This window comes from Mobula hypostoma, chromosome 5 (assembly GCF_963921235.1).
Source record: "Mobula hypostoma chromosome 5, sMobHyp1.1, whole genome shotgun sequence".
Classification (NCBI taxonomy): Eukaryota; Metazoa; Chordata; class Chondrichthyes; order Myliobatiformes; family Myliobatidae; genus Mobula; species Mobula hypostoma.
In genome coordinates this window covers 21,103,561-21,130,623 of record NC_086101.1, presented here as the reverse complement: position 1 = coordinate 21,130,623, position 27,063 = coordinate 21,103,561, and the positions used below count along the sequence as shown (strand labels likewise).

The 27,063-nt window shown below is 44.6% G+C and overlaps 1 long non-coding RNA gene across 1 annotated transcript in view; it reads right to left on the bottom strand.

The window, feature by feature from the left end:
- Nucleotides 1-9,195: 9,195 nt before the first annotated feature.
- The window catches only part of LOC134346144 (uncharacterized), a 42,526-nt gene continuing 24,658 nt past the window's right edge, over nucleotides 9,196-27,063 (bottom strand). The window contains exons 2-3 of the long non-coding RNA XR_010017838.1: nucleotides 10,044-10,155; nucleotides 9,196-9,296 (exon numbers count right to left, since the gene is read on the bottom strand). This is a non-coding gene — a long non-coding RNA (uncharacterized LOC134346144). The remainder of the gene's footprint in view (nucleotides 9,297-10,043; nucleotides 10,156-27,063) is intronic.

Here is a 27,063-nt window from a genome sequence, read left to right as displayed (position 1 = left end):
AGTCCTGAATCTAACGAGTTTTGAAAAATTATCACTAATGCATCCACTATTTCTTGGGCTACTTCCTTAAGCACTCTGGGATGCAGACCATCTGGCCCTGGGGATTTATCTGCCTTCAATCCCTTCAATTAACCTAACACCACTTCCCTACTAACATGTATTTCACTCAGTTCCTCCATCTCACTGGACCCTCTGTCCCCTACTATTTCTGGAAGATTATAAGAATAGAATATAAAAGCAAGGAGGTAATGCTGAGCCTTCATAAGACACTAGTCAGTCTGCACTTGGAGTATTGTTAACAGTTTTGGGCCCCATATCTCAGAAAGGATGTGTTGTTATTGGAGAGTGTCCAGAGGAGGTTCACGAGGATGATTCCGGGAACTAAGGTGTTAATATATGAGAACGGTTTGGCAGCTTTGGGCCTGTATTCACTGGAATTTAGAAGAATGCGGCGGTGGCGGTGGGGTGGGGGGGGGTGTGGATCTCATTGAAACCTACTGAATGTTGAAAGGACTAGATAGGATGGATGTGGCAAGAAGGCAGGTGTATGGGGTTGAGTGTGATCCAGGGTTCAGTCATGATGAAATTGCACAGCAGACTTATGGTCTTATAATTCCATCTTTAAAAATTAGTGAGGGCATACTTTTATGAATAAGAATTTATTTTTGAGATTAAAATGTTTCTCCCAGGAAGAAGCTATCCCATAGCACTTTGTGTATGCCAATGCTGGCAATGTCTTCAAATGTGGGACTTCATGATTTAAGGTAATGGGGAACTGCATTTGTGCCCTCTCCCAATTTCTAAGCAAAGAACTGAAGGAAATATTGATGCATAGAGTTGAATCCTCTACTCTCTGCTGCTTCTTATGTTCCTGTGCATTTAAATTGACGCACCAGACCTGAATGCCCTGCTGCCTCTCACCACCTTCCCCTACACTCCTCAACTCACAGACACACTCTCACTCTGCACAGATCAGTTATCATATTTTATTGCTTCTAATTCACATATCTATACTACAGCTTGTGTTATGATAAGAGTACCATTAACATTTTACTGTTTTACATAAACATGCACCTCGCAACATGTCAGCTTGTCAACCTATAGTCACACAGAGCACATATCATTATGATCTGGCATATGCAGTCACAAAATAAAATGTCACTCATGGACGTGCTAAATTTTGTGACTGTATTTGCCAGATCATAACTATATGTACTCTGTGTGAACATGTGTACTGTGCTTTGCACCTTGGCCCCTGAGGAATGATGTTTCACTTAGCTGTACAAATGTGTGTAATTAAATAACTATAAACTTGAAGTTGAACTTGAAATTCAACTGGCCATGATACATTCAACAATACTCCCTCTGGTTGAGCCAAGTCTAAGCAATTCCTGATGATATACTCACAGAAAACCTGTGTATAACAAGATCAGACAAGCAGCAGTGAGACACTAGCAGACACTTTATGATGGGGTATTGAGGATGACGTGTAGTTTGGATGCTGGGGAAAACTCAGGGGACCGGCCTTGTCTATCGAGAATCTATAAGGCTATAGGCAAGTGGCTAAACACTATCAAACAGGACCATTAGACTCTATAGGTTACATCCCCTAAGCTGTCAGCTTGACCAACACTTCCACCATTAGCCCATCCCACCAACCCAAATCACCTAGTGTTACTTTATATACATACAATCAGCCTATATATATAACACAGTTATTTGTACATTGTGTTTTATAGGATTATTCTTATATTTATATTTATTGTGTTTTTGTTGTTTTTTCAAAATTGTGTTCTTTATGCTCATTGTGTTTTTCGATGCTGCATCAGATCTGGATTAACATTCAGTTTGTTCTCCTTTACACTCCTGTACTGAAGAATTGCAATAAACAATCTTGAATCTTGATGACTCCCACTCAATCCATTTTGAGCTCTGATGAAGAGGTGATGAGATGAAGAGACAATCACGGTTTTGCCAAGCAGGAGAGAAGCAGAGATAATTGTACTAGCCATATGCCAAATTGTGTCACATGAAACTTTGCAGAACTATGGGCACAAATGACAGCATTATCATGTTAGCTGTGATTTCCTAGAGATCAGAGCAAGCAGCACAGCGGGCAGAACAGCACAGTTTCAGCCAGAAGACCAGGGTTCAATCCTGCCCTCTGGCACTGTGAGAACTTTTGGCACATTCTCCATGACTGAGTGGTTTTATACCATAATAGCATAAGATATAGGAGCAGAATCAGTCCATTTGGCCAATCGAGTCTGCTCCACCATTTCATCATGGTTGATCCAATTATTCCCTCAGCCTCAATCTTCTCCTGCCATCCCACCATATCCCTTTATGCCCTAGCCAATCAGGAGTCTATCAACCTCTGCCTTAAATATACATAAATACCTGGCATCCACAGCCACCTGTGGCAAAGTATTGCACATATTTACCACTCTCTAGCGAAGAAATTTCTCCTCAACTCAGTTCTAAAAGGACACCTCTCCATTCTGAGGCCGTGTCCTCTGATCTTAGACTCTCCCACCATAGGAAACATTCTCTCCACATTCACCCTATCAAGGCCTTTCACCATTCGATAGGTTTCAAACAGGTCACACTTCATTTTACTAAGTTCTCAGTGAGTACAGGCCCAGAGCCATTAAACACTATTCACATGGCAAACCATTCAATGTTAGCATCATTTTTGTGAACCGCCTTTGAACCCTCTCCAGTTTCAGCACATCCTTTCTAAGATCAGGGGCCCAAAACTGATTACAATACTGCAAGTGAGTATTTACCAGTGCTTTATAAAGTCTCAACATTGCATAGTTGCTTTTATATTCTAGTCCTCTTGAAATGAATACTAACATTGCATTTGTCTTCCTCACCACAGAGTCAACCTGCAAATTAACCTGTATGGCGTCCTGCACAAGGACTCCCAATCCCTTTGCACCCCATTTTTTTGTATTTTCTCTTCATTTACAATATAGTCAACTCCTTCACTTCTTCTAAAGTGCACGACGATACACTTCCAGACACTACATTCCTTCTGCCACTTCTTTACCCATTTTCCTAATCTGTCCAAGTCCTTTTGTAGCCTATCTACTTCCACATAACTACTTACCCCTCCACCTATCTTCATATCATCTGTAAACTTTGCAACAAAGCCATCAATTCCACCATTCAAGTCATGGACATATAATGTAAAAAGAATTGCTCTCAACAAAAATCCCCGTGGAAAACTTCTGGTAACCAGTAGCCAACCAGAAAAAGCTCCCTTTATTCCTACTCTTTGCCTCCTGCAAATCACCCACTGCTCTATCCATACTAGAATCTTTCCAGTAATACCATGGGCACATAGCCTCATGTGTGGCACCTTATCAAAGACCTTCTGAAAATCCAAGTACATAACATCAACCAATCATCCTTTGCCTATCCTGCTTGTTATTTCTTCAAAGAATTCCAACAGATTTGTCAGGCAAGATTTGCCGATGCTGATTATGGCTTATTTTATCATGTGCCTCCAAGTACACTGAGACCTCATCCTTAATAACCAACTCTCACATCCTCCCAACCAGTAAGGTCAGACTAACTGGCTTACAGTTTCCTTTCTTCTGCCTCTTTCCCTTCTTGAAGAGTGGAGTAACATTTGCAATTTTCCAGTCTTCTGGAACTATTCCAGAATTTAGTGATTCTTGAAAGATCATTACTAAGACCTCCACTATCTCTTCAGCCACCTCTTTCAGAACCCTGGGGTGTAGACCATCTGGTCCAGGTGACTTATCTGCCTTTCAGGTTCTCAAGAACCTTCTCTCTAGTAATAGTAACTTTACACATTTCATGACACCTGTCACTTGGATCTTCCAGCATACTGCTGGCATCTTCCGCAGACTGCTAGCGTCTTCCACAGTGGAGACTGAGGCAAAATGCATTTTTTTAAATTTAAAAATATTCTTTATTCAAAAATAAAATTATATACAATAAACCACTCAATATCTTTCCATCCTTTACATACGTTTCCATTATCTATAACAGATTTTTTTATTAACAAAATATACTTTATTAAAAATATATAACAAACCATTCAATGACTTTCAATCCTTTACAGACGTTTCCACTGTATACATTTCCATACTTTTAGCCACTCACGTGGCACTCTGTTGTTTCATCTTTACACACCGCTGATGAGGGGTATACTCCCCACCACCCGACCCCTCCCAATCCCGCGGGAGATGAACCCTGAACTGTGGTCCTTCCCCACCGGGCCCTTGCGGTGGCTGCACCAGGTTTCAGCACGTCCCTCAGCACGTACTCCTGCAGCCGAGAATGTGCCAGTCGGCAGCATTCTGCCAGGGACATCTCCATGTGCTGGAAGATCATCAAGTTTCAGGCCGACCAAAGAGCGTCTTTCACCGAGTTGACGATCTGCCAGCAGCACCGGATGTTGGTCTCCGTGTGCGTCCCCGGGAACAGCCCGTAGATCAGAGAGTCCTCTGTTACGCAGCTGCTGGGGATGAAACGTGACACTAGCCCGTCCATCCTTCTCCACACCCTCTCTGCGAACTGACAGTGTGCAAAGAGGTGGGTCACAGACTCCTCCTCACTGCAGTCCTCCCGTGGGCAGCGGGGTGTGGAGGCGACGTTCTGGGCGTACAGGAGGAATCTGACTGGGAGGGACCCTCTCACCGCCAGCCAGGCGATGTCCTGGTGCCTGTTGGTGAGGTCTGGCGATGAGGCATTTTGCCAGATGAACTGGACGGTCTGCTCAGGGAACCACCCCACTGTGCCCATAACGTCCTTCTCCTGCAGTGTCTGCAGGGCATTACGTGCCGACCACTGCCTGATGGCCCTGTGGTCAAAGGCGTTCTCCTGGAAGAACTTTTCTACAAGGACAGGTATGGCGGCAACGACCAGCTGACTGGGGCGTTGGGCGGGAGTGGGGCCAGACCCATCCTTCGTAGCCAGGGCGACAGGTAGAACCTGGGCACACAGTGGTACTTGGTGCTTATTCAGTTCATCAGCCATTTCCCTGTCCCCCTTACTACCTCTCCAGCATCGTTTTCCAGCAGTTTGATATCCACTCTCGCCTTCCTTTTTCACTTTTTGGATCTGAATAAACTTTTGGTATCCTCCTTCATACTTCACCTTCATAAAGTTTTCCTCTGGGTTCTCCCATTTCATCCCAATGACATGTCGATTGGTAAGTGAATTAACCATTGTAAATTGCCGTTAAGTGTGTAGGTGACCAGAATGTGTTGAGAATGACATGGCATTACAGTACTGTGAATGGTAGGCAGCGAGGCTGTGAACTGAAGGGCTTGTTTCTATAGGAATAAATCCATCACTGTACCCGGGGCAAATTATTGTTGCAGCTGACTGAAGTATTTTCAGTTGTGTTCTTCTTGTTTTATTTGAAAGGATTTGCGATTTGTTTGAGAAGATAGTTTAGCATGAACGCTTCCGAAACGTTCACCGTTCCTCTCCCTACAGACGCCGTCTATCTCGCTGAATGTTTCCGTCATATTCAGCTCTTGATTTGAGCTTTCCAGCCGCTACAGTCAGTCTTTCTTTTCAAGCGCAGACTGTAATCAGCCGCCTGATGACGTCAGTGTTACTTATATACGGGTCGGTCGCTGGACAAGGACACGAAAACGAAGACTGCGGGGCAAACTCGGCGTCCGGCCGGGGTCGGCGATCCTTCGGTTCTGGGTTGCAGAGCCATGCTTCCATTTCACGTCCTGGTCCTGAGTAAGTTCGCTGAAGGATGGAGTGAAGTGCTGCGTTTTTGGGAGGGCTGGGAGGGCACTATGTTTTTTCCCTTCTTGTTATACTATTGTTATGCTAGTGCACGCCCGTCAATAATGTAGGTTGTCTTGCGCGGGTCCCCACGACCAAAAAGACGAAAGTAGCCCGTTGACTGCCCGCGTTTAAACTGAAACGAGAGGAGAGAGATCCATAGAACTCTTTCTGTATTCACTCGGGTTCGTGGACAAACACGGCAAGACACACTGCCCTTAAAGGGAGAGGCTGAGAAGGGCATTTTCAGTGGCATATTCAATAATATATGTCATTTAATCTGATGTGGAAAGGATTGTGATTTCCTGCTCGCAGGAATACCTACATACGACGTTATAGCAACCCGGTAATAGTAAAGCACAGTAGTTCAACAGATGCCGGATATCTAGAGTAACACAGACAAAATGTGAGAGAAACTCAGCAGGTCAGGTAGCATCTATGGAGGGGAACAAACAGTGGAGGTTTCGGGTTTAATTTCCTTAGCTGCTGCCTGACCTGCTGAGTTCCACGGCAGTTTGTGTGCTGCTAGTCTTATGATCACCGGTGATTCAACTGGTCGACTGCCCCTCACAAATTCAACGATTCCAGTTCGATCCTGATCTCCGTTGCTGTTCTGTCTGGAGTTTGCATGTTCTCCCACGTGCGTTTCCCCCCAGTGCTCCGGTTTTCTCCCATATGCCTAAAGCATCCAGATTGGAGGCTGATTGTAGATTTTCCATGGTGGAGTATGAGGGGAGCTGATGGGAATGTGTGAGGAGCAAATTATTGAAAAGGAGAGTGGGTAATTTGTGAGGCGGCTGTTCCGTTTGGTCGAAGTAACTTCCTTCAATGTTGGTAGGAAACGTGAAAACTGAGTAATTAATCAAGCAGGATTAACAAACAAATCACGGAACCATAAATATTTAGAATCCTGCCGGTAGTGTCATTGAAATTATTTTGTCGTTATTGTTTAAATATTTTAATTGTTTTTGATTATTTTTATAGACTCGAAATGCATTTTTGATAATTGTACGTGCGTTTATGAATCATTGCTTTAAATCTAGAGAGGAAATGGATCATTGCAAGGGATTGGGAAATCGCCACTCTTTGGGACGTTGAGGAAGGGCGGGTTTTTTTTACACTGATCCGTCCACAGACCCAGGGAAAGGGAAAATATCAGAGTATAAGGGCCACCGAAATTAGCTTTTTGTAGCAGCTCTTCACAAGACGTGAACAAACATCAATTATCATAACGCAAACACGAGGAATTCTGCAGATGCTGGAAATTCAAGCAACACACATAAAAAATGCTGGTGAACGCAGCAGGCCAGGCAGCGTCTCTAGGAAGAGGTACAATCGACGTTTCGGGCCGAGACGCTTCGTCAGGATGAAGGGTCTCGGCCCGAAGCGTCGACTGTACCTCTTCCTAGAGATCAATGATCATAAACTTAAATTAATATAAATTATACAGACAACAAAATAATTTATTATTTTGCTTCAATTTATTCTTTAGAATGTTGGAATGTCGTGTTTGATGTATGTCGCGCCAACACACCACGGCAGATTCCTAATACATGCAAATGTATATGGCGAATAAAGTTGATTCTATAACCTTCGACTTTGATAAACGTAGTCACTACTGCAAGATTCAGAGAGATAAAAAACATGTCGATTTTATTACATTTCCTGCATGTATGAATAAAGTAAGTTTTTGAATAGTGGTCAAATTATACAATAGATTCAAAAGTATGCTTTATATTGAATATATTGAAACCAGCATAAACTTAAGAAGGGGGGCTGCCGTATTTAATGGTTGTAACCCTCAAAGGATTACAGACTGAAATATTGGTCATGGAATCTATTTTCGGGCATTCGTGCTAAACATGATTTTGAATTTCACATTTCTTCACCCCCGCCAAACCACCCCCGCTTTCTCACTGAATAATTTAGTGCTTGGTGCCCTGCTATGTTCGGCGCAGACGCACGGAAGTGAGACAAATGGCGTCGGGGACAGGAATGAGCAAATGGCGTCGTCGACTACAAGGATGGAACAGTCGCGAATCTCTACCGCTGGTACAACAGGGAGCAGTCCGGCCGTATCGACAGGTGGGAACAGACACTGGAGCATCGCACTACTGCTTCAATTCTACCCAAAGCAACGGACGCAAAATTCTGGAGAAACTCAGCAGCTTAGGAAAGGAATAAACAGTCGTCGTTTCGGGCCGAGACCCTTCATCAGGACTGCTGATGGACCCGGCAGGAAACGTCAATCGTTCATTCCTGTCCGGAGATGTGGCCTAATCAGCTGGTCTCTTCCAGCAATTTTGCATGTGTTACTCTTGGGTTTCCAGCTTCTGCTGAATTTATTGTGTTTACCAATTCTACCCAACTACTCTCTGGCAAATGCATTTACGTCTATGTTAATCTGATTATGAGCCGGGAAATCTGTCCGGGAATGGGCTCTCCAAAGAGGGGAATCTCTGGGGGTTGGAGGGGGGGACTAATTGATTCGATCTTTCCAAGGGCCAGCAGCGACTCTGAGCCAAAAGGTCGTCTCCTTGGCTGCAGTAACCCGTGGAGGAAACGCCTGACGTTTCCCTCAGAGGCCAAATTGAAGTGAGGGCTATGATGGGATGTGAGGTGCCGACAGATCGGCCTGACCCAGAGACGCTGCCAGTTGTGTTTCTTTGTCCCATACCAAAGCGCAGATGTGCATCAAGATAAGCCCAATGATGTGAGGAAACGTCCTCATTTGGAATCTGTGGTTGAGATTTCTATTTTACGAGCCTTAGCATTTAGTTGGCCTCTTCGCAGTTTTCTGACAAACACTGCTTTCCGAAGCCTCTTTTCTCACTCCTAAAATGAGACCCTCACCCCGTCACTCTGCATTTCTGAACCTTCCTCTCGGAAGAAACTTGCTGCCGTCGGACTCAGATATCAATTGAATCACCATGATGCCCGAAGTGTGGCGTTACTGGCATTAAAAATCATTAGCCTGGCATCTCAACGGGATGGTGGTGGGGAACTTGGTGAAGTGGTCGGCTCACAACGTGTCGAAACCACCCCACGGCCCAAGCACGTCACAACACTACCACCCTCTCTATGAATGGATTCAAGATTAAATCCAGATAAACAAAACACACGCATTTTAAATTCACTTTTCATTTTTTTCTTATATTCTTTGTTTAAAACACAGCTTAGCAAAAAGTACAGAAATGTTGGAAGCGCTCAGCAGTTCAGGTGCCACATCTGGGGTTAATGCTTCATTTATTCTAATTTCTTCTCTCCCCACAGGCGCTGCCTGACCTTTTGAGTGTATTCAATAATATTCCCATTTCCCCCCAAACCCTGGGCATGCACATGAATCCCTGACAATGATGGTGGAGGTTCACAGACGCCGCGCGTTTTATCAATCCTTTCTAGCAACAAGTAATAGAGAAGCGAGGTTCCAGTCGCTGTCTGGAAGAGAAATTTTGATCGGCGTTACTCTGGGTGTTTTGTTCGGGACCGTCGCGATATCCTGCCTGCACCTGGGTAAAGATCGAATCGGTAAGTGACACGTTTGTGATCCCCACCCATGCACTTACAGATTTCAACAGATAGCGTACATGTCGCTTGTCAAAGGGTGATCGAGCGATTAGTAACACTCCGGATATATTGGACAGGGGCATATCACACAAATTGGTCTCTCGGGGCAGCCTGTGTCCCATATAACACACTCAGTCAGCAAGATTTGATCTGTACAACTGTCACAAATTTGCCACAAATCTGAGCGCTACTACAAAATATTTGACTTCGCTCTAATTTCGATGAACTACGCTAATTGACCACCTTAGTACATACATCTGTATGGCTGCTCGTTATTGCAAATATCTAATCAGCCAATCATTTGGCAGCAGGTAAATGCATGAAAATCTGCAGGCATGATCAAGAGGTTTAATTGTTGTTCAGATCAAACACCAGATCGGGGAGCAAATGTGACCTAAGTGACTGTGGAATGATTGTTGGTGTCCGACGGGATGGGTTGCATTTCTCAGAAACTGCTGATCTCCCAAGGGAACCACACGCAATAGTCTCTAGAGTTTGCAGACAATGGTGCGAAGAAGTAGAAGGAAAACCATTCAGTTAGCGACAGTTCTTTGGGCAAAAACGTCTTTTTAACGAGAGAGGTCAGAGGAGAACGGCTAGACTGATTCAGGGAGCAGGAGTCAGTGCCATTGCTATTACAAAGGAGAAAGTGCCAGGCAAACTCAATGGTCTTAAGGTGGATAACTCACCTGGACCAGATGGACTACATCCCAGAGTCCTAAGAGAGGTTGTTGAAAAGATAACGGATGCACTGGTCATGATCTTTCAAGAATCACTTAATTCTGGCATGGTCCCGGAGGCCTGCAAGATAGCAAATGTCAATTCATTCTTTAAGAAAGGAGGAAAGCAAAAGAAAGGAAATTATAGGCCAATTAGCCTAATCACAGTAGTTGGGAAAGTGTTGGAGTCTATTACTAAGGGTGAAGTTTCGAGATACTTGGAGACTCATGATAAAATAAGTCAAAATCACTATAGTTTCTGTAAAGGGAAACCTTACCTGACAAATTATTAGAGTTCTTCGAGGAAGTTACAAGCAGGGTGGGCAAAGGAGAGGCAGTGGATATCAGTTACTTGGATTTTCAAAAGTTGTTTGATAAGGTGCCACACATGAGACTGCTTAACGATATAAAATCCTGTGGCATTACAGGAAAGATTCTGACATGGATAGAGGAATGTCTGACAGGCAGGAGGCAGCGAGTGGGAATAAAAGTGTTCTTTTCTGGTTGGCGGCTGGTGACAGGTGGTGTTCCTCAAGGATCAGTATTGGGATGCTATGTTGTTTGTCAATGATTTAGATAATGGGACTGATGGCTTTGTGGCAAAGTTTGCGGATGATACGAAGATAGGTGGAGGGGTAGGTAGTGCTGAGGAAGCATTGCAATTGCAGCAGGACTTGGACAAATTGGAAGAATGGGCAAAAAGGTGGCAGATAGAATACAGTGTTGCGAAATGTATGATAATACATTTTGGTAAAAGGAACAGTAGTGCGGATAATTAGCTAAATGGGGAGAAGGTTTAAACATCAAAGGTGCATATAGAGTCTCCATGCAAAACTCCCACAAGATTAATTTACAGGTTGGGTCTGTGGTAAAAAAAGGCAATTGCAATGCTGGCATTCATTTCAAGGGGACTAGAATATAAAAGCAAGGAAATAATGCTGAGCCTTTATAAGACACTAGACAGGCTGCACTTGGTGTATTGTCAACAGTTTGGGGCCCCATATCTCAGAAAGGATGTGTGGTCATTGGAGAGAATCCAGAGGAGGTTCAGGAGGATGATGCCGGGAATGAAGGGTTCACACATGATGAGCGTTTGGCAGGACTAGAGAAACTGGGTGTGGAGAGGATGCTTCCTATGGTGGGGATATACAGAACTAGTGGGCACGGCCTCAAAACTGAGGAGCGACCCTTTAGAACATTGGTAAGGAGGATTTTCTTTTTAACTGGAGAGTAGTAAATCTGTGGAATGCTCGGCCACAGACTGCGGTGGAGGCCAAGTCCGCGGCCATATTCTGGTTCCCGCTGTACCTCACAAAGTGGTCACTAAATGTGAAACGAGAGACGAGTCTAACTGCTGCGTCTCTGAACAGAAAACCATTGATTGTCATTTATATTTTTGAATACAGTCCTATATCGCCCATGACAATCTGACTTTTATTTGTAATTCTGTAACTCGACCTGACTTTTGATTTTAAGATAAAATGCCCAATTATATTCCAAACGTTTTTACTGCAGTCTGATCATATTCGAAACTTCTCAATTAAAATCTCTAATCGTTGATCGGAGTCTAATCCGGTTTATTTACGAAGTAAAGCAGTTAAACTCAATATGAACACCTTTATTGCCGTCCAGTCTAATCTGCTATATGCGACTAAACATAATCCGTCATCAATAAGTCCTGTCGCGTGTATTTTTTTTAAACTTTCATCTTGCAAGTACTTCATTGCTTCTGCCGACTTCTGTTATTTCAGCCAGACTTAATAAAACTTGATCTGCGCGATGTCTCTTTAGTTTCCATTAATAGATTATCATCTCAATAATTAACATTCTGAAACCTTTTTATGAAATGTACGTGACGACCGAATAATTTATTCCTGTTATGTATCAAGTATTTGTGAATAATGTTAAGTGACCTGCTTTAGTTACAGTATACTTCTCAGTGCCGTTTCGTCTTTCCATTTTCAGACGCCTGCAAGGATTCGATCTGCGCTAATGGGTCTCCTGACTTTACTCTAGCTCAAACCAGCGAGGTACATTCTCGTTTTATTTCGCTCAGCGATATCCTGATGCAGTTTTTGGCTGTTTGCTCTGAGTTGGGTTTTAATATTGGAGAGAAATGCGACTCAGTACCAAACAAACGATTGGCATCGCTGCATCACGTTGGAATGTCCCATTCTTTATGAAGCATGTTGACGACATGTCAGCAAACGATGAGCGGGGCTAGGAAGGGAAACTTGTGAAGCAGTGTAGAGCTGAAGACATAAATATTCACAGCAGCTTTGAAAATAGCAGAAATTATTTAAGATTTAAGTTTCTTAAGGGGTGTGGATTGTAAAGAGTTCAGTTAATGAATTAATGTGGTGCCCAAGTGTTGTGAAGGTAAATATAACTGACATTTGGCGATTCTAACCCTATTATTTAATGGCAATATGAGCCATTAGAAGTGAACGGACGGACGTGGGAAATTTCAAACTTGGGGCCGATCCACAGTTCCTGAGATTTCTCCAGCGTACTTCCTGTTGCTTGTTATGGGAAGGCTCAGGGTTGGAACCTGTCACGCGGTAGAAACACTCAGGCGTGTGTGAGGAGAATGTTGAGTATTAAATAGTGCTTCGTGATGTTAATACAGCGGTTCATTTTCGATCAGTTGAGAAACAAACGACTGCAGATATTGGAATCTAGAGCAACAATTCACTTACTGGAGAAACTCAGCCATTCACCAGCATCTATACTGACAACAGAACTGCAATTGTTTCGGGTCGAAACCCTGCATCAGGACCTCGAAACCTTGTTCTAACGTAGGGTAACCTTGTCTGTTGTTGGTTGAAACCCTACAATTCCTTCCTCTCGCTCTCCATCTGTGACACACACACACACACACACACACACACACACACACACACGCACACACACACACACGTTTTGTATTCAATCTTACAGTTCTGCAACCACTCCCTGTTTAGAGATTATGCTACCTCCTTATTTTTTTTTGTCCATTTTCCGACTCACTTTTGTGACACAGGAAAATTCAGCAAACGCGTCTTTGATTCCCTTATTCATTTTGATCGGTTGTCAGAAGTTGCAGTTTGGCACCAATACCCGTGATACAACACTTAATACAGCTCGATAATCTTCAAAGCTTCAATCCTACCTCTCTGCTCCTGGGCGGACACTTGTCTACCCAGGAAACTTATTACACCTGTGACACCATGAGTTTCTATTGTATCCAATAACCTTTGATTGGACACATTAGCAGATGCCTTCTGAAACGTCCACACTACGCCGGATAATTTTGAAAACGAAGCTTTTTCTCTTCGTTTTGACCTCCCGTCCACACTGAGCCGGCGTTTTCAGCCCCCGAAAACGGAGATTTTCAGGAACGGTTTCCGGAGCGAATAAATCTGAAAACGCCGAATATCTGTTGTAGTGTGTACGGGGTAACCGGAGACATTTAAAAACGCCGTCATGACAACACCTCAACAACAACGCTTTTTCTGCTTCTGCTTGGTACTGCGCAAGCACTGCCGGATGACTGTTATAAAGTGCAGTCGGTGTGAACGGCGTGTGAGTTAAATTGTAAAGTCAGCTTTTTTGACTATTTAAAAACGCTGTCATGACTTGCCGGAACAGATGGCCGCAGCGCGGTATTTCGTTGTTTTCTTGAACGCAACCTCCCACATAACCTAACAATTTCAGAACAGACGGCAATGAGACTGAAGCCAGAAGAGTTAGAAATGTACTCACCAAATACTTTGACCCATAGCTTACTGAATAAATGTATACTCACTTTGCCCTGTTTTCTGTCCTTGCTTGTATGAAGGTGGTTTACCTATTTATGCAAGTACTTCTCTGACAATAGATGTGTAACAGCCTAATGTAACGTTGTATGGAAATACAAGATAACACTGATGCAGACATGTTTTATACATTTAACAAGGTGCTTTATTAATGCAACAGAGTTAGTCAGTTTTTCAATGTTCATCGCCAACCGGGTCATACTATCCGTGAACTCCCTGTCGGTTGCCTCCATACCCTCCAGCATTTGTTTTTTTTTCAGTTTTAAATCCTCCTGCGCGGGAGCCAAGAGCTATTCCTTTTAAGTTTTTCTACTTTGTAACTGGACAAACGTGCACCAAGTATACCGTTTCCTCTTCGCTTGTTTTCTGTGTGTCCTGCGCATGCCCAGTAGGAGGAGATTCGCCCAAATATCCGTTCTAATGTAGACAGAGATATTTTGAAAAACGCTTAGTGTAGATGCCTATCGTTTTTGCTCGAAACCGGCGTTGTCAAAATTATCCGGCGTAGTGTGGACGCTAATGCAATCACTTATCTCTTTATTCACGCAAACAACAGGAATTCTGCAGATGCTGGAAATTCAAGCAACACACATCAAAGTTGCTGGTGAACGCAGCAGGCCGGGCAGCATCTCTAGGAAGAGGTACAGTCGATGTTTCAGGCTGAGACCCCTCGTCAGAGTCATCAAAGTTGCTGGTGAACGCAGCAGGCCAGGCAGCATCTCTAGGAAGAGGTACAGTCGATGTTTCAGGCCGAGACCCCTCGTCAGAGTCATCAAAGTTGCTGGTGAACGCAGCAGGCCAGGCAGCATCTCTAGGAAGAGGTACCAGTCGTCAGACGAAGGATCTCGGCCTGAAACGTCGACTGTACCTCTTCCTAGAGATGCTGCCCGGCCTGCTGCGTTCACCAGCAACTTTGCTGTGTGTTGCTCTCTTTATTCACAGCAGATTATACTCATTCAAATGGAAAAGGAAAGGTACGTCGCATCCGGAGTTTCTCCTGTTAGCGGATGATTTCCCTCCACGCCTCTCTGACGTAGTGGGGAATCGCGTACGAGGCAGGTTACAGCAATGGTTTGCCTGGAACAAACTGGTCAAACAAACATGATTTCCCTTTCATAATGTAGGGTTGACTTTCCCTGATTACTTTGTGTTTTCCAAGGTGCCCTGAAATGCCTTCACACTCTTGTCGGCGGCAGAGATTATATTTAATCACCTGCAGTTTCTTACTTTAACTTGCCATCTTCTTTTTTGAAAAATGTTGCCAGAACCAGAGAATTTTGATAAAATAAGGCTAGTTTAACACTAGTGAAATATATACCCAAGATCGAAGCCCATCAGACCCAAGGTTAGTTATCTCCTAGATCTAACTCATCGCATCGCTCAGGGCAACTGTTCTAGTGATTGTAATATTCCTGAATTTCCCCCTACATCCTAATTCCTTAACTATCCATTTTTTTCTGAGATACATCTTCTATATAGAAGACCATGCAGTACAAGTTAATCCAACTACCATCCCTTGACTTTCCTTTATTTGTTCCAATATACTGTTCACTCTTCTATAAATAGCAAGAATGTCCTTCCTCAAATTTGGAGACCAAAACTGCACACAATACTCCAGGTGTGGTCTCACCAGGGCCCTGTACAACTGCAGAAGGACCTCTTTGCTCCTATACTCAACTCCCCTTGTTATGAAGGCCAACATGCCATTAGCTTTCTTCATTGCCTGCTGTACCTGCATGCTTACTTTCAGTGACTGATGAACAAGGACACCTAGATCTCATTGTACTTCCCCTTTTCCTAACTTGACACCATTCAGGTAGTAATCTGCCTTCCTGTTCTTGCCACCAAAGTGGATAACCTCACGTTTATCCACAATAAACTGCATCTGCCCATCACCCAACCTGTCCAAGTCACCCTGCACTCTCATAACATCCTCCTCACATTTCAGACTGCCACCCAGCTTTGTGTCATCTGCAAATTTGCTAATGTTATTTTTAATCCCTTCACCTACATCATGAATGTATATTGTAAATAGCTGTGGTCCCAACACCGAGCCTTGCGGTACCCTGCTAGTCACTGCCTGCCATTCGGAAAGGGACCCGTTAATCCCTACTCTTTGTTTCCTGTCTGCCAACCAATTTTCTATCCATGTCAGTACCCTACCCCCAATACCATGTGCTCTAATTTTGCCCACTAATCTCCTATTTGGGACCTTATCAAAGGCTTTCTGAAAGTCCAGGTACACTGCACCCACTGGCTCTCCCTGATCCATTTTCATAGTTACAGCCTCAAAAAATTCCAGAAGATTAGTCAAGCATGATTTCTCCTTCGTAAATCCATGCTGACTCGTAAATCCATGATGTTGCCTTACCTGCCGAGATCTTCTAGTATTTTGTGTTACTCTACGTACCTGTGCACTTGATTTGTGAAGGCCTTTGGGACTTCCCCAGAAATCTACGCACTAATGTTTGCGCACGGTGAGTTATGATCAACACAGGTTATTGATGTTACTAAGTGAATTCTGAAGTGAGCAAGATATTCTGCAGGTTGAACTTTACGGTCTCAACTTGTGCTTCATTCCAGATGCCCGACGAAGAAACTACTTTCGAAGTGCGCCTGAATCTGGAGCCAGAGCGGACACAGAGCAGCTCCCTGGAAAACCGGACAGCTGGGGAGTCCCCCGAATACCCTGTGCAGGCACACGGGAAGTTCACTGGAGACCTGGCGCAGAAACGCGGGATGTTGCCACAAGACCTGATCCAAACACTCCCAGAGCCCGCAGATGAGACTCGGTTGACGTACGCTTCAATCAGATTCTGAAGAATGTGTTTCAAATTGCACCAAGCGAGGAGTAGCTTTGAGAAAGTCTGCCTGATTGTCAGGACGGGCTTGAGTTTAATTTAACTCCGGGACTTCGGTTCGGTGTTTGTTATGACTGTTGTCTCCTGTGTATCAACTCCAACGGGAGTCGTGTTCTGGTCGATCTCTTGTCGGTTTCCACGGCGAATCTTAGGGGGACTATTTTTTTTTTGTTGTTGCTGTTTTTGAGCTACAGTGCAAGTTGGAATTTTATGCTTCATTTGCAATATATTTAAGTTCTGTTCCTACTTTCCAAAATTCGCGTCCCCCAAATTCAAAGACGTCTTTACAAGCTGTCATTAACAAATCTTCCTCTCTGCTCTGATTTAAAGTGATTTAACTGGGGGCTAGGTGGGTAAGGAGGCATAGATGTGTGGCAGAGACCAACGATTCCAATGAATTCAGAGAGAAAAATTTATTAGTATAGGAAATTATGCAGAACAACAGTATTTACTCTATTGAAAGAGGAACAAGAAGTCTGCGATGTTATTTATTTATTTATGTTTAACTTTAGGGATTCGGCCAGATAACAAGACCTTCCAGGCCAACGAGCCCGTGTCACAAAATTAAAACCCACAGTTAACCTACTAACCCGTACGTCTTTGGAATGTGGCAGAAATCAGGATCACTGGGAGGAATCCCACGCGATCACGGGAAGATCGGACAAACGCTTTACAGACATCTGCGGGAATTGAAACCCTGTCGCTGATGCTGTAATAGCGTTGTACTAAACCCTACGCAACCAAGTCAACTGTGGTTCGGAGAAGATAGATTCTGTCACACCACTGCCTCTTGCTTCAGTTACACAACATAGAAACATAGAAACATAGAAAATAGGTGCAGGAGTAGGCCATTCGGCCCTTCGAGCCTGCACCGCCATTTATTATGATCATGGCTGATCATCCAACTCAGAACCCCGCCCCAGCCTTCCCTCCATACCCCCTGACCCCCGTAGCCGCAAGGGCCATATCGAACTCCCTCTTAAATATAGCCAATGAACTGGCCTCAACTGTTTCCTGTGGCAGAGAATTCCACAGATTCACCACTCTCTGTGTGAAGAAGTTTTTCCTAATCTCGGTCCTAAAAGGCTTCCCCTCTATCCTCAAACCGTGGCCCCTCGTTCTGGACTTCCCCAACATCGGGAACAATCTTCCTGCATCTAGCCTGTCCAATCCCTTTAGGATCTTATACGTTTCAATCAGATCCCCCCTCAATCTTCTAAATTCCAACGAGTACAAGCCCAGTTCATCCAGTCTTTCTTCATATGAAAGTCCTGCCATCCCAGGAATCAATCTGGTGAACCTTCTTTGTACTCCCTCTATGGCAAGGATGTATTTCCTCAGATTAGGGGACCAAAACTGCACATAATACTCCAGGTGTGGTCTCACCAAGGCCTTGTACAACTGCAGTAGTACCTCCCTGCTCCTGTACTCGAATCCTCTCGCTATAAATGCCAGCATACCATTCGCTGAAATAAAACGTTGGCAGCAGTAAATGTAACATATTCATTAAAAAGGCAGAGGTGGAAATCGGTTAACATAACACGGTCGGCTAACATCTAAAGTCCGACCTTCTGATGTGGTTGAATAAACACAGCGTGCGTTGGAACTGAGATAAAGCCAAAAATATGCTGGATATTACGTAGCACATGTGGAAAGAGAAACGAAGTTAACGTTGTAGGTCAGTAGAGTCTTGGACATGAAACGTTGACCCCGTTTCTCTCTCCACCACGGCTTTTGTGGTTATATCTGTGACTAAAAGCTCTGAACCTGAATTTAAATACCGCAGCCGCTAGAATAGAACTCGTATCTGTAGTTCACTGGTCTCATAAATTATTCAGCATCATACCGGAGTTCATATTCCGCCATTGTCCTTAAGGAGATTGTACTTTTCCCCTAACCACGTGGATTTCCTCTGCGTGCTCCGGTTTCTTCCCACATTCCAAAGACATGTCGGTGAGTAAGTTAACAAGTCACATGGGTGTAATTGTTTCACTGGGTCGGAAGAGACTTTCACCGTCCCGTAGCTCCAAATAAAATACCTGGGTAGACGATTTCACGAGGAGAATTTGACAGAGAGGTTGTTGCTCTGATCTCCTTGAGAAATGTGCACCGCCGATACCATGCCCGGACTATAAATGAGCTTTCCCTGCACGAACTGCTATATTTCAAGTAGATTTTATGTTTACCACTTTGCTTCTAGTGTCGCAGAAATTATCACCGACGTAAATCTTTGCTCTCTGGTGGAGATGGACACATTAGATTAGATTAGATTATAAGGACACGCAGTCCTCTTTTATTGTCATTTAGTAATGCATGCATTAAGAAATGATACAATGTTCCTCCAGTATGATATCACAGAAACACAAGACAGACCAAGACTGAAAAACTGACAAAAACCACATAATTATAACATATAGTTACAACAGAGCAAGAAAGACCGCAATTTGATGAAGAACAGACCATGGGCACGGTAAAAAAAACCTCGAGATTAATCCGAGCACGGCCCTAATACTCAGCTTTTAATAACTTGACTTCGTCCTGTCTTTCCTTCTCCAATCCCTACCTACCTACATCCGGACACATCTCTTGCTCGCTGCCATTTTGACGATTTCCACTTCTGTGGTCCCAAATGCCACATTATTACCATGGATGCCAAGTCACAATTAAGCTCAATCCACCATCACAATTAGTGCGCACCACTGCTTTCACAAAGACCCAACTTGTTCTCTTCCAAGGCTTCGATCAACCTTCATGAACTTGTTCCTATCCGCAACAAGCTCTCTCCACAAATCAAAGGTGCTGTTAGATGCACTCACATGTGCTCCAGATATGAATTGACCTTTCCTTGGCTAATGGGAACAGTCCTTGCTCTAGATCTACACTGGCGCACCACCTCCCCCATAATTATTTCTCCTCCACGTCAGCGACTGCAGTTCCTATATTCGTTGCAAACCTATTCGTTGAGAGGGTGATTCGGTATATTAAAGGTGGAGGTTGATGGGATCTTGATAAGTCAGGACAAGAAAGGTTATAGGGTGAAGGCAGAGGAATAGGTTTGAGAGGGAATTGGATCAGCCAGGATCGAATGGCGGAGTGGACTCTTTGGGCCAAATAGCCTAATTCTGCTACTATGTCTTATGGTCTTATCATTGATACCACCTTTGTCTCCAATTTCCTCATTACCCTGAAATTCAATTAGACTATCCCTGACACATACCACCCTCCCCCGTTCTACATCTGTCTGTATACATCTGAGGGGACAATCTATCCACCCACACCGACAATAAACATACAGCCTCCTACATCGACCTCGATTATAACTACTCTTACCCTGTCAGCTTCTAGTGCATTAGGGCTGCTCCTAGGGACGCACACGGAGATGAATATCAAGTGCTGCTGGCAGATTATTAACTCGGTGAAAAATGACCGCTGGTCTGCCGATACTTGTTGATCTGTCTGCATATCGAGATGTCCATGAAGGAATGTTCCCTGCGGGCACATTCCAGACAGCAGGAGTATGTGCCGAGGGACGCATTGAAGCTTGACGCAGCCACCGGAAGGACTTGGTGGGATAGGACCACATTGCAGGGTTCTACTGTCACTGGAGAGGCAGGGGCTGGGTTGGCTGAGGAAACCCCTCCACTATTGTAGTAGTAGTATACCACCCCGGAGAGCCACATGATTGGCATCTGTGCTAATGATTTGCAGGAATATAATGGATAGACCAACATAATTGACTGTGAATGTAAAGAATGAAAATACAGTGCACATTTTATTCATGTAAATTTTTTTATGAATAAAGTTTATTTGGTTTGAAAAAAGACTGCTTTTCACGTCTTTTATTATCGCTGTCTCTGCTGCATCTGTTCTCAAGATGAAGCTTTCCACTGGGATTTCTGGAATGTGCTTCTTCTTCAGAGAACGAGATCTTCCCTCTGCTGCCGATGAAGAAGCCATCATGCGCACTTCTTCCATTTCTCACACGCCTGCTTCCAACCTGCCTTTTCTGTGATAGAGCAGAGACAGACTTTCCCTGGTCCTTGTCTTTCACCCTCCCCCCCCCCCCCCAGTCAACAGCATCAGACACATACAACAGGAATTCTGCAGATGCTGGAGATTCAAGCAACACACATCAAAGTTGCTGGTGAACGCAGCAGGCCAGGCAGCATCTCTAGGAAGAGGTACAGTCGACGTTTCAGGCCGAGACCCTTCGTCAGGACTAACTGAAGGAAGAGTGAGTAAGAGATTTGAAAGTGGGAGGGGGAGGGGGAGATCCAAAATGATAGGAGAAGACAGGAGGGGGAGGGATGGAGCCAAGAGCTGGACAGGTGATAGGCAAAAGGGGATACGAGAGGATCATGGGACAGGATGTCCGGGAAGAAAGACAAGGAGGGGAGGGGGGACCCAGAGGATGGGCAAGGGGTATATTCAGAGGGACAGAGGGAGAAAAAAGAGAGTGAGAGAAGGAATGTGTGTATATAAATAAGTAACAGATGGGGTACGAGGGGGATGTGGAGCCTCAGCTACGCTCTGTCCGCCAGAGAAAGCAGGATCTCCCAGTGGCCACACATTTTAATTCCACATCCCATTCCCATTCTGACATGTCTATCCACGGCCTCCTCTACTGTAAAGATGAAGCCACACTCAGGTTGGAGGAACAACACCTTATATTCCGTTTGGGTAGCCTCCAACCTGATGGTATGAACATCGACTTCTCTAACTTCCGCTAATGCCCCACATCCCTCTCGTACCCCATCTGTTACTTATTTTTATACACACATTCTTTCTCTCACTCTCCTTTTTCTCCCTCTGTCCCTCTGAATATACCTCTTGCCCATCCTCTGGGTCCCCCCTCCCCTCCTTGTCTTTCTTCCCGGACATCCTGTCCCATGATCCTCTCGTATACCCTTTTGCCTATCACCTGTCCAGCTCTTGGCTCCATCCCTCGCCCTCCTGTCTTCTCCTATCACTTTGGATCTCCCCCTCCCCCTCCAACTTTCAAATCCCTAACTCACTCTTCCTTCAGTTAGTCCTGACGAAGGGTCTCGGCCTGAAACGTCGACTGCACCTCTTCCTACAGATGTTGCCTGGCCTGCTGGGTTCACCAGCAACTTTGATGTGGAGCATCAGACACATCATCCTTTTCTACTTCTGTCAGCTGCAATCGGGCCTCACCACCAGTCAACTCTTCCTATGTTCCCCCCATCTTTAAATACTAGTATCCAATGTCACCCTGGTCAGCTCACCCCTTCCCACCACTCTTGACACATTCTCTCAGGAGGTATAATACTTGCTTGTACTCCTATTCCTTCGCCACTATCCAGGGAACTGAACAACCCTTCGAGGTAAGGAAGAGCTTCACTCACACATCCTTCATCATGGGAAATTAAAGTTGGTGCTCGCGATTTTGCCTCCCCTGCATCGGCGAACCCAAACATTGACTTGCTGGCCGTTTTGCAGAGCACCTGCACGCTTTCCACTATGACTATCCTGAGCTTTCGCGTTCACAGCACTTTATAACGTATCTGCCCATTCCCACGCCGAACTCTCACCCCAATCCTTCTTCACTACCACCGTGAAGCCAAACGCAAACTTAGAAGAACGGCACCTCATATTCAGCTTTAACCCAATGGTATGAGCATTGAATTTTCAAATTTTAGGTAATGTCACCTCCCTGTATTCAGTTCGTACTTTTGACAGTTTCCTGGGATTCTCTCTCTTTCTCCTGTCATTCAGTTTTCCCACCTCTTTCCTCCTCATCACCCTATCACCTTGTTCCACCAGCCCGTCGCCTACATATATATTTAGCCGTGTTTAGTTTCCCATGCTTCACCGTTCCCTTAGTCTGCTCACCTAGTTTCGCACTCCCATAATCTCTCCTTTTTCTAGCTCCTATCAACTTTTCAACCTCTGTCTCTACCACTCCACTCCCCTCCCCCGATAGTCCCGATCTATCTGATGTTCCCATCTATTATTTTCCAGCCTTCATCCCAACATTCCCCTACCTATCTCCCCTTGCTTCATCTGCCAGTCGTCCGGCTTCCTCCTCCCTGCCCTTATCTGGTTTCACCTATCTCCAACCAAGCTGTGTCTGACCCCTCACACTCACGTCGAAATACTTGCCATTTTCTGTCTACTCTCTCAGTCCTGATGCAAGGCCTCCACTGGAAATTTCTACACCACGGATGCTGCTCGACCTGCCGAATTTTTCCCGCTGTTTGTTCTTGCTCCAGATGTGTCGTCATTTATCTCTGGAATTTCTCCAGTTTGCCTGCTGTTCTCAAGGAGGCCACGTGGTGGGGCTGCAGCCAACCAACAAGGCGTTCTGGGCAATTGGCCAACCCTTCTTATCCGGTGGATGAATTAACTGTAAAAAACAAGACTTCCCCACCCTACCTCAGCCGGCACCAGCTTCATTTGTGCTATTTAACCTCCTTTTCCTCTGCCTCTTTAATTCTTTTCCTCTTTCCACGTGACCTTTCTCTGCAACGTAATTGATTTTTTTTTCAACTTTCCCCAGTTTTGTTAGAATATAGAACTCTGGTTTTTATGTTCTGAGGAGACTGTGGGAACTGCAGTCTCGTCTGCAGGCGGAGCAGGAATGGGCTAATGGGGCTTGTGCTGTTTTGTGAAGCAGTGGGTGCTTTTTTTCCCCACGAAAGCGTGGTCTTCAGGTTCACAATAGCATCTCGAGTGTCCCTTCTCCGCCATGAATAGTCATGGGCTAGAGATTCGCAGAAATCACTGGAGTACCTTCGAGGTCACTGTCGAACATGTTTCTTAAACTGCTTGATAATATCCTTCCATGTCAGAGTTTGCAACAGAGTGTATATAGTGGATCTCTGTCATGAGGCATGAAACTGATACCATCTGTCTGCCATGGCGAACCTCACGGCATGAACATTAATTTCTCTTTCTGGTAACTTTATTCCCTCTACACTCTCTCTTCTTGTATTACCCAGCCTGTCCTCTTACCTATCCTCCCCACCTGCCTATATACAGGTCGTCCTGAAGCCACCTCCTTCCAGTATTTGAAAATTTCAGCTGGGGAAAAGGCTGTCTATTCCTCTCATAATTTCATCAACGGCTATCAAGTCTTCCATCACCCTGTGGCAAGCAGACGGAACAGCCATTGGTAGATGCAGTTCAGACAGCCTTTGTGAAGAGAGAAACAGTTTTATTTCAGCTTTGGGACTCTTTACCAGAACAACGTTTGAAGCTGAAAGTTGGCTGCTCTGCAGATATTATGGGCCATTTTCTAGTCTTTTGCCGAAGCTAGGGATTTTCATGAATGGAAATTTTGCTGCGAACAACCAGCAAAGTAGGAAACAGTAAAACCTAACACTGATGTAACATAAGATATGCAGCAAAAGTTCACATGTAAATAGTTATCTCTGGAGTGAAGAACAGTGTTAATGTTTCATGGAATGGACTTCCCATCACATCTGACCATGATGACAAACTGATCTTTCAATATCGGCCTCAACTATATGCCCACGAATCCTGGATTGGCCAGCTGAGTATAATATCCTTACAACTGTCTGATTTTATTTCAGTTTCCCAGCACATGTCCTATTTTGTAGCTGTATCACAGAAGCGATTTTCTGTTCTGGACGCAGAGAGTCAACAGTTACATCATGTTCCTGAACTCAAGCGTGCACCAGGAACACAGAAATCCTGGAATTGCTGGCATTTGTTGAAAGCTGGACTCGCCTAAGTTAGTCTAAGCTGTGAGCACAACAACTGTGACTGTTTACTGCCTCCTTTTGCATTAACTTTGCTTCTTCATTGACTACAACACAGAAGCTGAGTCCGATTTGGTTAGTACACTTCAAAGTTTCTGACAGCTGGCTGTGCTGTTGCCTCCATTTGCCTCCTCCAAACGCTACACATTTAACTTGGCGTAATGATCCCAATGAGCTCTGAACTCACTGCAGTGTGGGTACACTGCTGCAGTCAACTTACAGATAATGCCATGATATCCAAATAGTAGAGGTAACTTTGGGTATCAGAATAAGATTGCTCAATTGTCCAGATTTTGTTTTGTACTCAGAATTACCTTTGGTCATTTAAACTCTGTTCACCTTCACATGCTGGATGCTTGCCTGCATTGGTGGAAGGGAATTTGTTTCCTGTGGACAGAGCTTACAGCACCTTGGTTAGTCCCATGATTTGTTCAGAGTGGGATAACACAGAACAGTTTCACATTTTGTGCTGTTGAAGGAGCTTGCCACTGTAAAATAAAACGAACCAGAACTGTCAATGAGTACAGTGGAGGAGACTTTACTTAGCTAAAGGTGGGAATGGCCCTCACTGTCAGGTCCCTCATGTGTGGTTGCTCGGAAGCTTTAAACATTTCCCTTGGGGTGGCTGCGCTGTGGATGAAATAATTCTTCATTTCCATCACAGGCCGTGTATTCACCAATGAGGTTTGTAAAGAGATGTTGTGGTTTTGCCTGAGATTCATACCAAGCATCCCAAGAGGGGACTCTGATTTACAGGCAGTCCCTAGGGACGTGCACCTAAACAGAGATGGAGGCTTCCCACTGCCCTCCCCACCATCAGGGACACCTTCAAAAGCTGGCATCCATCATTAACGACGTCCATCACGCAGGACCTGCCCTTACCCCATTGATATCATCAAGGATGAAGCAAAGGAGCAATAAACACACAATTCTGAAGGAACTCTGCAGGTCACGCAGTATTAATGGAATTGAATAAACAGTCGGTGTTTTGGGCCGGCAGCCTGTTCAGAACTGGAAAGTAATGGGGAATGCATCAGAAAAAAACGGTGGGGAAGTGGAAAGAGGACTAGCTAGAAGCTGAAATGTGTAGCCAGATGGGTGGGAAGGCAAAGGTCTGAATGAAAAGCAATCTAATAAGAGAGGACAGTGGACCATGAGAAAAAGGGAAGAACAAGGGGCAACACGGCGAGACGATGGGCAAGAGAAGAAGTAAGAAGCTAGAAGTGAATAGAAGTGGGAAAGTGAAGGGAAAAATACTGGAATACATCAGGTTGGAGGCTGCCCGGATGGATTATGAAATGTCGTTCTTCCATGCTCATCGTAGAAAAACAGGGAGACCATGGACCCATATGTTGGAATGGGAATGGGGACAGGGATTAATATGGCTAGGCATGAGTAAATTCTCCATTCGTCCATAGCAGAGGTGCACGACAAAGCAGTCCTCCAATTTACGTCACCAATGTAGAGAAAGCCACATCTGGAGCGCTGGATACAATGGATGACTCCAACAGATTCACAGGTGATGCGTTGCCTCACCTGTAGGGACTACTGTGGCTCTGAATGGAGGTAAAGGAGTATGCAGGTGAGGCATTTCTTTCCTTTGCTGGGATAAGCTGCATCCATGGAAATGATTAAACAGTTGACATTTCGGGCCGAGACACGTCTTCAGGTCTAGAAAGGAAGGGGGAAGATGCAAGAGTGAAAAGGTGAGGGGTGGGGGAAGGGAAGGACGCTAGCTCGAAGGCGATAGGTAAAGCCAGGATGGAGAAGAAGGAATCTGATAGGAGTGAAGAGCGGACGATTGGAGAAAGGGATGAAGGAAGCGCTTTAGTGGGAGATGATAGGCAGGTGAGGAGATGTGGTAAAAGGCCGGAGTGGGGAATACAAGAAGAGGGAAGGGAGGGGGAAGAGGGAATATAAATGATGGAGATACAAAAAGTGGGAGGGAGGTACAGAAGCCTGAAATCACGCACTAAACGTTTTAGGAACAGCTTCATCCCCGCCACCATGGACAATGAACCCATGTACACGATCTCAGTTTTTTTTTCTTTTTATTAGGATTTTTCTCTCTGCATGCGTTAAGTATTTAATTTTTGTTGACGGAATTTTATTGTTTTCTGTGGCTTTATTGCATCCGTGGTTTTAAACTATTACGTATTGCAATGTACTGCTACCGCCAAACAACAAATTCCATGACGCAAACACGAGGAAATCTGCAGATGCTGGAAATTCAAGCACCACACATAAAATGCTGGTGGAACGCAGCAGGCCAGGCAGCATCTACATAGAAATTCCATGACATATGCCAGTGATAGTAAAGCTGACTCTGATTCCATTAATACTTCCGCCTGCTTGCTGTTCTCAGCCAAGCCACATGGTGGAACAACTTGACAGGAGTTGATAAAACTGAAAGACGTACAGAGAGCAGTCTCTGTTCCACGGCGTGGGACATGTACGAACCCGGAGCGTTTAAACTAGATTGGTGGGGTGTAGTGGGGTGGGTATGGAACACTGAGCTGGAGCACGTTATTCGTAAAGCAATGACCAGTGAGAACAAATTTAGTAATCAGGATAGCAAGGGGCATAG